The sequence below is a fragment of the Hipposideros armiger genome, unplaced genomic scaffold (genome assembly GCF_001890085.2).
Source record: "Hipposideros armiger isolate ML-2016 unplaced genomic scaffold, ASM189008v1 scaffold_1847, whole genome shotgun sequence".
In the NCBI taxonomy this organism is placed as follows: Eukaryota; Metazoa; Chordata; class Mammalia; order Chiroptera; family Hipposideridae; genus Hipposideros; species Hipposideros armiger.
The window spans coordinates 15,894-23,904 of record NW_017733197.1 but is presented as its reverse complement, the minus strand read 5'-3'; the positions used below and the strand labels follow the sequence as shown (position 1 = coordinate 23,904).

Below are 8,011 nucleotides of genomic sequence, written 5' to 3'. Positions count from 1 at the left end.
CGACCCCAAAGGGGTCGCAACCCACAGGTTGAGAACCACTGCTCTAAATGAATGGTTTTCCAGATGTGGTCCAATGACTTTTGATGTTGGATGGTTACCCAAACCTTGGGTAGGGGTACTCTTGTTGGCAATATACTCGTATACCATTGTAATGACATCCTCATCCTTAATTTTGTTTTTCAGTCCCAAAGAGTGTCAACTAGGACACATCCCCAAGCTAGTCTTTCCCCTCCATGGCAGAGTCTCATGGTGTGATCTCTAAATTGCTGAAAAGTTGTAAGGTTTAGTTTCCAGTAGCTCTAGGATTATGGTATCTTGTTTGATACAGTTTATTTTTATTTCATTAAGTATTCCTAGGTGAAAACCAGTGGGATGGGCAACACTGTCAGTGCTTTGAACTGTTCTAGAGAGTACAGGCAAGGCAGAGTAAGAGATCTGTGACAGGAGACAGTGAAATGGTTATGGGGAAAAAAGAGATGGGCTGCTCATGGTTTAGTTTCAGAGTCAGAAAGAACCATCAGTTCTCAGTTCTCAGAATTGGTCCGTTGACCTTTCCCATTTCTCACTCTTTGCTAGTGAAACCAGGGCCTTGCTGGTTAGGTGCTCCCAGTACTTGTGGTCCCTTATGTAATACAGATTAATTTATCCTCGACAGCTTAGTTTGCTTTCTCCCTGTTTTGGCCAGTTACGGATTCCCAGGCTGTGGAAAGTATCTGTCTCAATATCCTATGCTATTTCCCAGTTTCTAGCTTCTCCGTTCCTAATTGGTCTTCCTACCTTCATGCTTGCCACCCCTCAGTTCATCTTCCCTATTGCCGAAAGACATATATCTGTAACAGAAATAAGACCCTATGACTGTTGATTAACAGACTTCAATAACTGCATTTTTCTGTCAAGTCCAAATACAAGGTCTTTCATCATTTATTTTGCCAATGCTGATGGCCAACATTAATCAGTTATTACATTCTTTCCAGTTCAATCCAGATAAAGCTTAAAATTTTTTCATTATACTGGGTTCCATGCAGCCACTACTAATTAAAGTTGCCTTGTAAGAGGAAACCTGTTTTGGTTTGGGTTCCCTGAGTAGCAGACTCTGAGACAATATGAGTGCACATGGCTTATTTTAGAGGCGGTCCCAGAAAATATCCCAATTACCACAGTAGGCAACTGCATCTCAATCCCAGTGGAACACTGAAGACTAGAGCATGCCTCTGTTACACCACCGAAGGGATGAAGAGGCTGGAGTTTTTCTCTACCACACCCTGCTCCTCCCTTCTCACTGGTTGAGAGCTGCTGCCGGGGGTATTAAACATTCCTTGCTTCCTCTTGGTGTAAGCCAACATGTCCATTCAGCCAGAAAAAAGGTCTCAGGAAGAGCCGCTGACAGCCGTCATAAAGAGGTGAACGCCTGGGACTGGGCCAGCTTCACAGGCGTGTCCCATGTGCAGTTTGACTGAATATTCTGCTAGTAACCTCTTGAAATTCTTAGTATCTTTTAAACAAGGGACCCCACTTTTCCTCTTTGCACTGGGCTCTAAAAAATCTGTAGGCATTCCTTGGCCTGAGGGGATATAAATGCAGTACCACTAGGTCCTGCTACAAAAATTTGTCATTTCTGTGAATTTTTAAACAAGGACCATTTTTATGCCTGCTATTTAATACTCTGCTTAACACAGAACACTCAATAAATGTTTGTTGTAAGTGGTTATGTTTTGTTGTCCTTTCCCCCCCCACACACACAAGTGAAAGTCTCAGTGAGAACCCAAGGACCCTAATCTCAAGTGTGCTCCATGTAGCTCACTGACCCTCACTTGATTCTGCCATCCTTGGTGGCATGGACAGCAGTCTTTGTGCTGGAAAACGGCAGAGGCAGAGTCCTGCGGATTCTGTGTTCTAGCTGGGTAAGGGGTTTGGAATTCAGCGGGACCAGAGGTACTTGAGGGACAGGAAGAAATCACATAGGGAGTGTCTTATAGGCAGAAAAGTGACAGGCAGGGAAGATGCTTGGGATTTGAGGACTATGTTAAAAGAGCTTATGTTATCTATTATCGTGTAACAAATCATGCCAAAGCTTAGTGTTGAAAACAATAAACATTTATTACCTTACAGTTTCTGTGGGTCTGGGATCTGGAAACAGCTTAGGTAAGTGGCTCTGGCTCAGGGTCTCATGTGATCACAGTCAGGATGTCACTTGGGGCTGCAGTCACCAGAAGTCTTGAGCAGGCCTGCAGGGTCCTCTTCCAAGGTGGCTTTCTCACGTCCCTGGCAACTTGTGCTGGTTGATGACAGGGGGCCTCCACTTCTCACCAAATAAATCTCTTCCTTGGGGTTGCTCGAGTGTCCCCATGAGGTGGCTGCTGACATTCCTCAGAGCAAATGACTTGAGAGAGCAAGGAGAAAGCGACAGTGTCATTTTATGACCTTGCCTTGGAAGTCACACACTTGCTTCTGCCACGTTCTGTTTGTTAGAAGTTAGTCATCAAGAACAACCCACACTCCAAGGGAGGGAATTAAGCTGTGCCATTTGAAGAGAAAAGTATCAAAGAATTTGTAGACATACTCAAAAAACAACCACAGGGTTCAAAGCATCACCCCATAGAGCAGCAGTTCTCAACCTTCCTAATGCAGCTGTTGTCTGCTCAGCGGCAGCTCAGCTCGGGTGTATCACTTGCCCTGTTTCTTTTTTCTTAGTAGCTACTTCACACACACACAAAACCACTGCTCAGCACTTCCAGTAGCAGGGTTAATAGACACTAGATATCAAGGTGGAATTCCATACTGAGAAACTAAGGCTATGCAGCCAGAGCCGTCCCTCTTGTTCCTGGGGACCCAGCTGACTGGAGGTGAGAGAGGGAATCTATTACATAGAATAAGGGAAGGGGTAAGACCATGTTGCACCTGACATTTTCTCTCTCTGTGGCCCAGATAAAGATTGGAAATCCACTGGGTCCTGGCCACTCAAGGTGTAGCCCAAGGACCAGCAGCAGCAGCTTCATCTGGGAGTTTGTCAGAAATGCCAACTCTCAGGCCCAGCACCAGACACACAGGATCTAAACAAGATCCACAGAGAAATTGCTAGTACAGTACTTTAAAACGTCAGAAAACTTCTTGGACCATCTTTCTCAAAGTGTGATCTAAGAGCACCCAGAGCTCTTAAAAAGCAGATTCTCAAGCCCTGCCCCAGAAGTACTGCGTTTGGTGGGGGAGGGCTGGGGCTGGAAATGGAATGACGGTGTTAGCAACAGGAGCTTGCCCTCTTTCTCCTGGGAGTCAGGTGGGCAGGGCCAGTTGATGTGTGGGGAGCACAGATCTCTTACCATCCTCAAAAATCACGTGGATGTGATGGCAGGTGGCTGCCACATCTGTCTCTTCACTGATGGCCAACCAATGATAGAAACTACTGATCCTGGTAGTTAAAAACTCATTTCTGAGACAGTTCTCATGAGACACCAAAGGAAAGCCATGTCCATCTCAGGAATACAGGGTAAACTGTGCCCTTGGTCCATAGAGGCCACAAAATGGGACTAATTTCCCTGGAAGAGAATCCTGAAAATAAAAATGGTGGCTTCTTTGTCTGCATTAGCAAAGGTCACTTGCCCCTACCTGAATTCTAAGGTCACTCTGTCATCTGGGGGTTTCCATCTAGGGTCAGTTTGGTTTCTGGGGTTGAGAGCCCAGAACTGTCCTCTGGTGACCCTCACAGCCGAGGTCCTTTCCTTCTTGCAGATGGAAATCCTTCCCTTCTCACTGACTCAAGCCACCCCCATGATGCAATCTCCCCAGTATGACAATGCCACCATCGAGTGGTGGGTCCCAGAGGAGTGTCCCTCCCGACCCAGTACATAGGGATTGGTGTCAAATCTCTCAGGATGAGCATACAGCCCTACCAGACAGCCTCTCATAAGCTGGACATTTCCCATCCTGAAGCTCCAAGAGACCAGGAGCTTCAGTGAGCAGTGTCCATCCAGGACCACTTCCACAGCTGGAGAAGGAGACTGAGGGTCAGAGCCCCACTGGACTGAAACAGGAGACCCAGATCCTCCCCTGGCTCAACTCCGAGCAGATCGCGTTAGTGTTCTGTTCCCATTTCCTCCTCCACAAGACGGGAGAGGTCATTGTTATTCATGAATACTATTAAAACAGCTTAAGTTTACATGTCATCTTACAATTTACAAAGAACACATTTTAAGTTCATGACAACTCCGGGAGACAAAGAGGGAATGTGCTACTTCACAGGAGAGAAGCCGAGGCTCAGACAGGTGAGGTGGTTTGTGTCTGCTCACTTGCCTGCCTCTGATAGAAGAGCAGCTCTGATGGGACCACTGGAGCGTGACCTTTTCCTGTTTCTTGCATTCTCCACATGAGGAAAGGGGACTTCCTATAGCTGTCTATCTTTTAATTTCTATTACTCACTTTCTGTCACTTCTGCTGCAGAAGTCATTTCTGACTGATGCTTCAACCCAGGGTTCATAAAAATCCTACTTGATCTCTCCGGATTAATGGTTTTGGCTCGTAAAAGAAATAGAAAATCACTTTTTAAAAAAGTGTTAAGTATAAATTATTATTCACTTCACCAGAGACTTGCAGACCTTTCCCACTGTGCTATTTTAAACACAGTTGCTCCCCCAATACAGACTTCTGAAGGTCTTTCATCATTCACAGATATTTACTGGTAGTGTATGTGTGCCATCAGGAATGATAATGGATTGTCTGCATTGACTGTGAACCCTAAATAGGCCTCTTCTTAGCTTTGTGCATCAGGCCTCACCTTGGATAGCTTCCTCCAGCATATGTACTTATGTTCAGGAAGTGAACTGTTCTGAAATTCATTTCCATTATTATAAGAAAAATTTATTTTGTGACTTGTAATACATGATAGCCCTAAAAGTTAGGGTTTGCATTTTATATCTAACCTTGGTTCCTCATTTTCTCTCTATATTAAAAACCTTTTTGTGAGGGGACTTGAACTATTTGCAGAGAAAATAGAAACCTGGTACTTGGCTCTCACTTCTCAGAATGATATTGTTGTCCATGGCTTAAGGCTTTATGGTCAATACTTAAACCAGGGCAAAGAATAGACTTATCTGAGATAAACCTGTAACTTCCGGTGGCCTGAATCTTTGGTTCTGTTTGGCTCCATTCCATATTTCTATGAGGAAAAGAAGCAGAAGGAGATGAATCTCCAGCCCTTCTGGGACTTCATTTTTGCCTTTCCTTATGGCGTAATGGGAGGCCCACTGGACTAAGAGTCAGGAGTCGAGTTTGTATTCACATTCTGCCATTTACTGATTTTAATAGCCTTTAGAAATTAATTCACCCTCATCTATAAAATTTGGAATGATTTTTAAGGTCTTTACTAGCTGTAAATCCTAACATTTTCTGGCAGTCATGACTTTCTGTAGCTTCACTTTGATTATTTGGTGTTATTTTCTCAGGACCAAAGAGTAGGAAGCTGTCAGGTGTGTCAGGCACACACCCTTCAGCGGGGCAGGTGCTACTTCTAATGCCTAGTTGTATGGCTGCAGGAAAATGACCAGAGCTCACAATCTGCCCCTAGAGATCAGGGCCGGCCACTCTGCTGGGCACTGATTAGCGTCATGCTATAGGCTCAGGTAAGGAGCCACTGAGACTTAACGTTCCCTCTTTAGTTAGCTTGATGTGGGCTGGATAGTCTTAAAAACATCCTTCTAGAAACCTCCTTTTGCCAATTTCTCCTTTTAGCCTATTTCTATTGCGGGAACATTCCTGTCTGTTCTCATCAGCCCTGAGAACAGAACACAGGAACATTCCTGTTACTAGGAATTAAATCCTGGGCTCCCTGGGGTGTGGATATTAGGCTCTGGCCTGGCTTCATACTCAATGCTCAGATGGAGATAGCTCTCAGCCCCTGTCCTGTACCATGTTTCTTTAACTTCTTTCACTCAGTGATGCCAGTGGACATGAAGATGGATCCTTCTGGGAGGGACAGAACAGTGGACTGAATATAGACTGGGGCATCCCCGCCCTGTGCTTCCCCTCCCCCAGGCCTGGAGGTGCTAGTGCTTGCTCTGTATCTGCTGATCCACCTGTCTCCTGGGCGCTGGGCTGTAGGGTTGGAGAGGCAGCATGATGGGGTGGGGAGAGCACAGACTCCCACACCAAGTGGAAGACAGACCTGGGTTGGGCTCTGGCTAAACAGCCTACCAGCTGTTTGACCTTAACACATGAATAAATCTTCCTGAGCATCAGTTGTGTTTTTTTTTTAATCACAAGTTAGGTGTGATAGAATCTTCCGTGGATGCATTATTAGTAGGAGGATGTGAAATTATGTATGAAAGGACCTGGCCCACAGAAGGTGTCTAGTAAATTATAACTTACCTTTGACACTTAAAAGACTCATTAGTTCAGTATAGTTGTAATCTCCCCCACACTTCCAAATATTATTTTTTTAGTTCTTTTCCTGACTCTTCTCCTAGTTTGACCTTAATTAAAGCACTTAGAAATGTCCCTACACTTGATTGTTCTTTATGCTTCTACCAGGTTGGAATCCCACATCTTATGGTTGGAAAATACTGGCTGACTGAGTTGCATTAATAAGCAAAACTTTCAATTCTCTAATCTCACAGAAGTTAAAAAATAAATAAAAACTAGATAATCGAAATCCACAGAAGTAAAGAAGATGCAGTTTTGCACAAGAGCTATGAGCTCTTTTCCATTAGACTCAGAATGATTCTCAGGGATCCTTAGGACCTCAGAAATGCTCTTCTCTCCTAGGCCTGTGAGAAGTTCAAGTGCCAAGAAACTTCCACGAAGTGGGGAGGAGGAGAAGGGCCTGAAGAGCTTAACCAGTCTCTTATTTAGAGTGGGAAGGAAAAAGCACCTCCTCATTTATAAAGCCAGGTGTAAATTCACTCTTTTTCTGCCAAAATGGGCTTCATCTTGGATTGTCCTGGATGCTTTTTGCTGGTACTTAAACTGCTCCCAGATTTCCCTGGTGTTGCTCCAAGTCAACTGATAAGGCTTCTGGAAAATGCAATGGAAGATTAATCATCATAGAGCAAGAGTTCACTAAAAAGAAGGAGAAAGGAGAGAAATATGCCTTGACCTGGCCCTGACATTTGGTGAACTCATTAAAGGACCTTCCTGTTCAGTAGGCTCATAAAGTTGACCTTTCTGTTGTTAAATCCCTTTGAAAAGCTGTAGAGTGGGATGCAGTAAAGAACACAATCTTTCTCTGTCTTTTTTTTTATCAATTAAAGATACTTAGTAATTATTTAATAAATATGTTTAGTGATGACAATCTCATTGTGTTTTAGGCAGAGACATGCCGATTGTCTTGAGGAACACCAATATTCATTGTCTACAATGGGCCTACCCTTCCCCGTTATTTTGACTCTCTGTAACTGGGAGAATTTTTAATTCCTAAGGCACCGGGTTGGGAATTATTTTCCTGTTAACAATAACTTTTCAAAAAGTAATGTCTCCCACTCAAGTGATCGTGAGGAAATTCCAAGAGACAAATAGAAAGGAGTCCTGGCTACCAGTGCTATTAACTAAAAGCATTCCTGCAATTTGAAGCAGCAGAGGAAATAATCTAGAGAAAAATGCACTGAGATCATTTGAAAGCAGTGACTTTTCACCTCCATTTTCTCACTCATCAATGTCAATTCTGTGCCAATAATTCCAAATGCCAGTCTTCAGACCAGTGTTAGCCTGTTACAAAGTTTACACCTATTCAGGAAAAAATGCAAAAAACAATGAAAATGTAGGTTTTTTTTCTAAAAAGAAAATTTTATGCAATTTACGTTATTTTCCTTTGTTCTGGGAATATGGCCTTCCCCGTATGTGTGTGTATTAAAATTTATTTTATTAGAGTGTGGTGGTGATAGATGTATATTAATGTCTTATGGACCCAAATAAAAACATGATAGCCTTCATATTGTCCAGAAGTGGTGGGGAGTGGCAAGATTGATCTGTAAAATCCAAACATCTACGAATTACTGACCAATCCAAAGCGAATTACAGACAAGTA

General features: G+C 43.6%; 1 long non-coding RNA gene across 1 annotated transcript in view; it reads left to right on the top strand.

Annotated features, from left to right (window-relative positions):
* The window catches only part of LOC109378272 (uncharacterized), a 21,296-nt gene extending 13,502 nt beyond the window's left edge, over positions 1-7,794 (top strand). Inside the window, exon 3 of the long non-coding RNA XR_002122969.1 lies at positions 7,296-7,794. This is a non-coding gene — a long non-coding RNA (uncharacterized LOC109378272). The remainder of the gene's footprint in view (positions 1-7,295) is intronic.
* Positions 7,795-8,011: the final 217 nt, after the last annotated feature.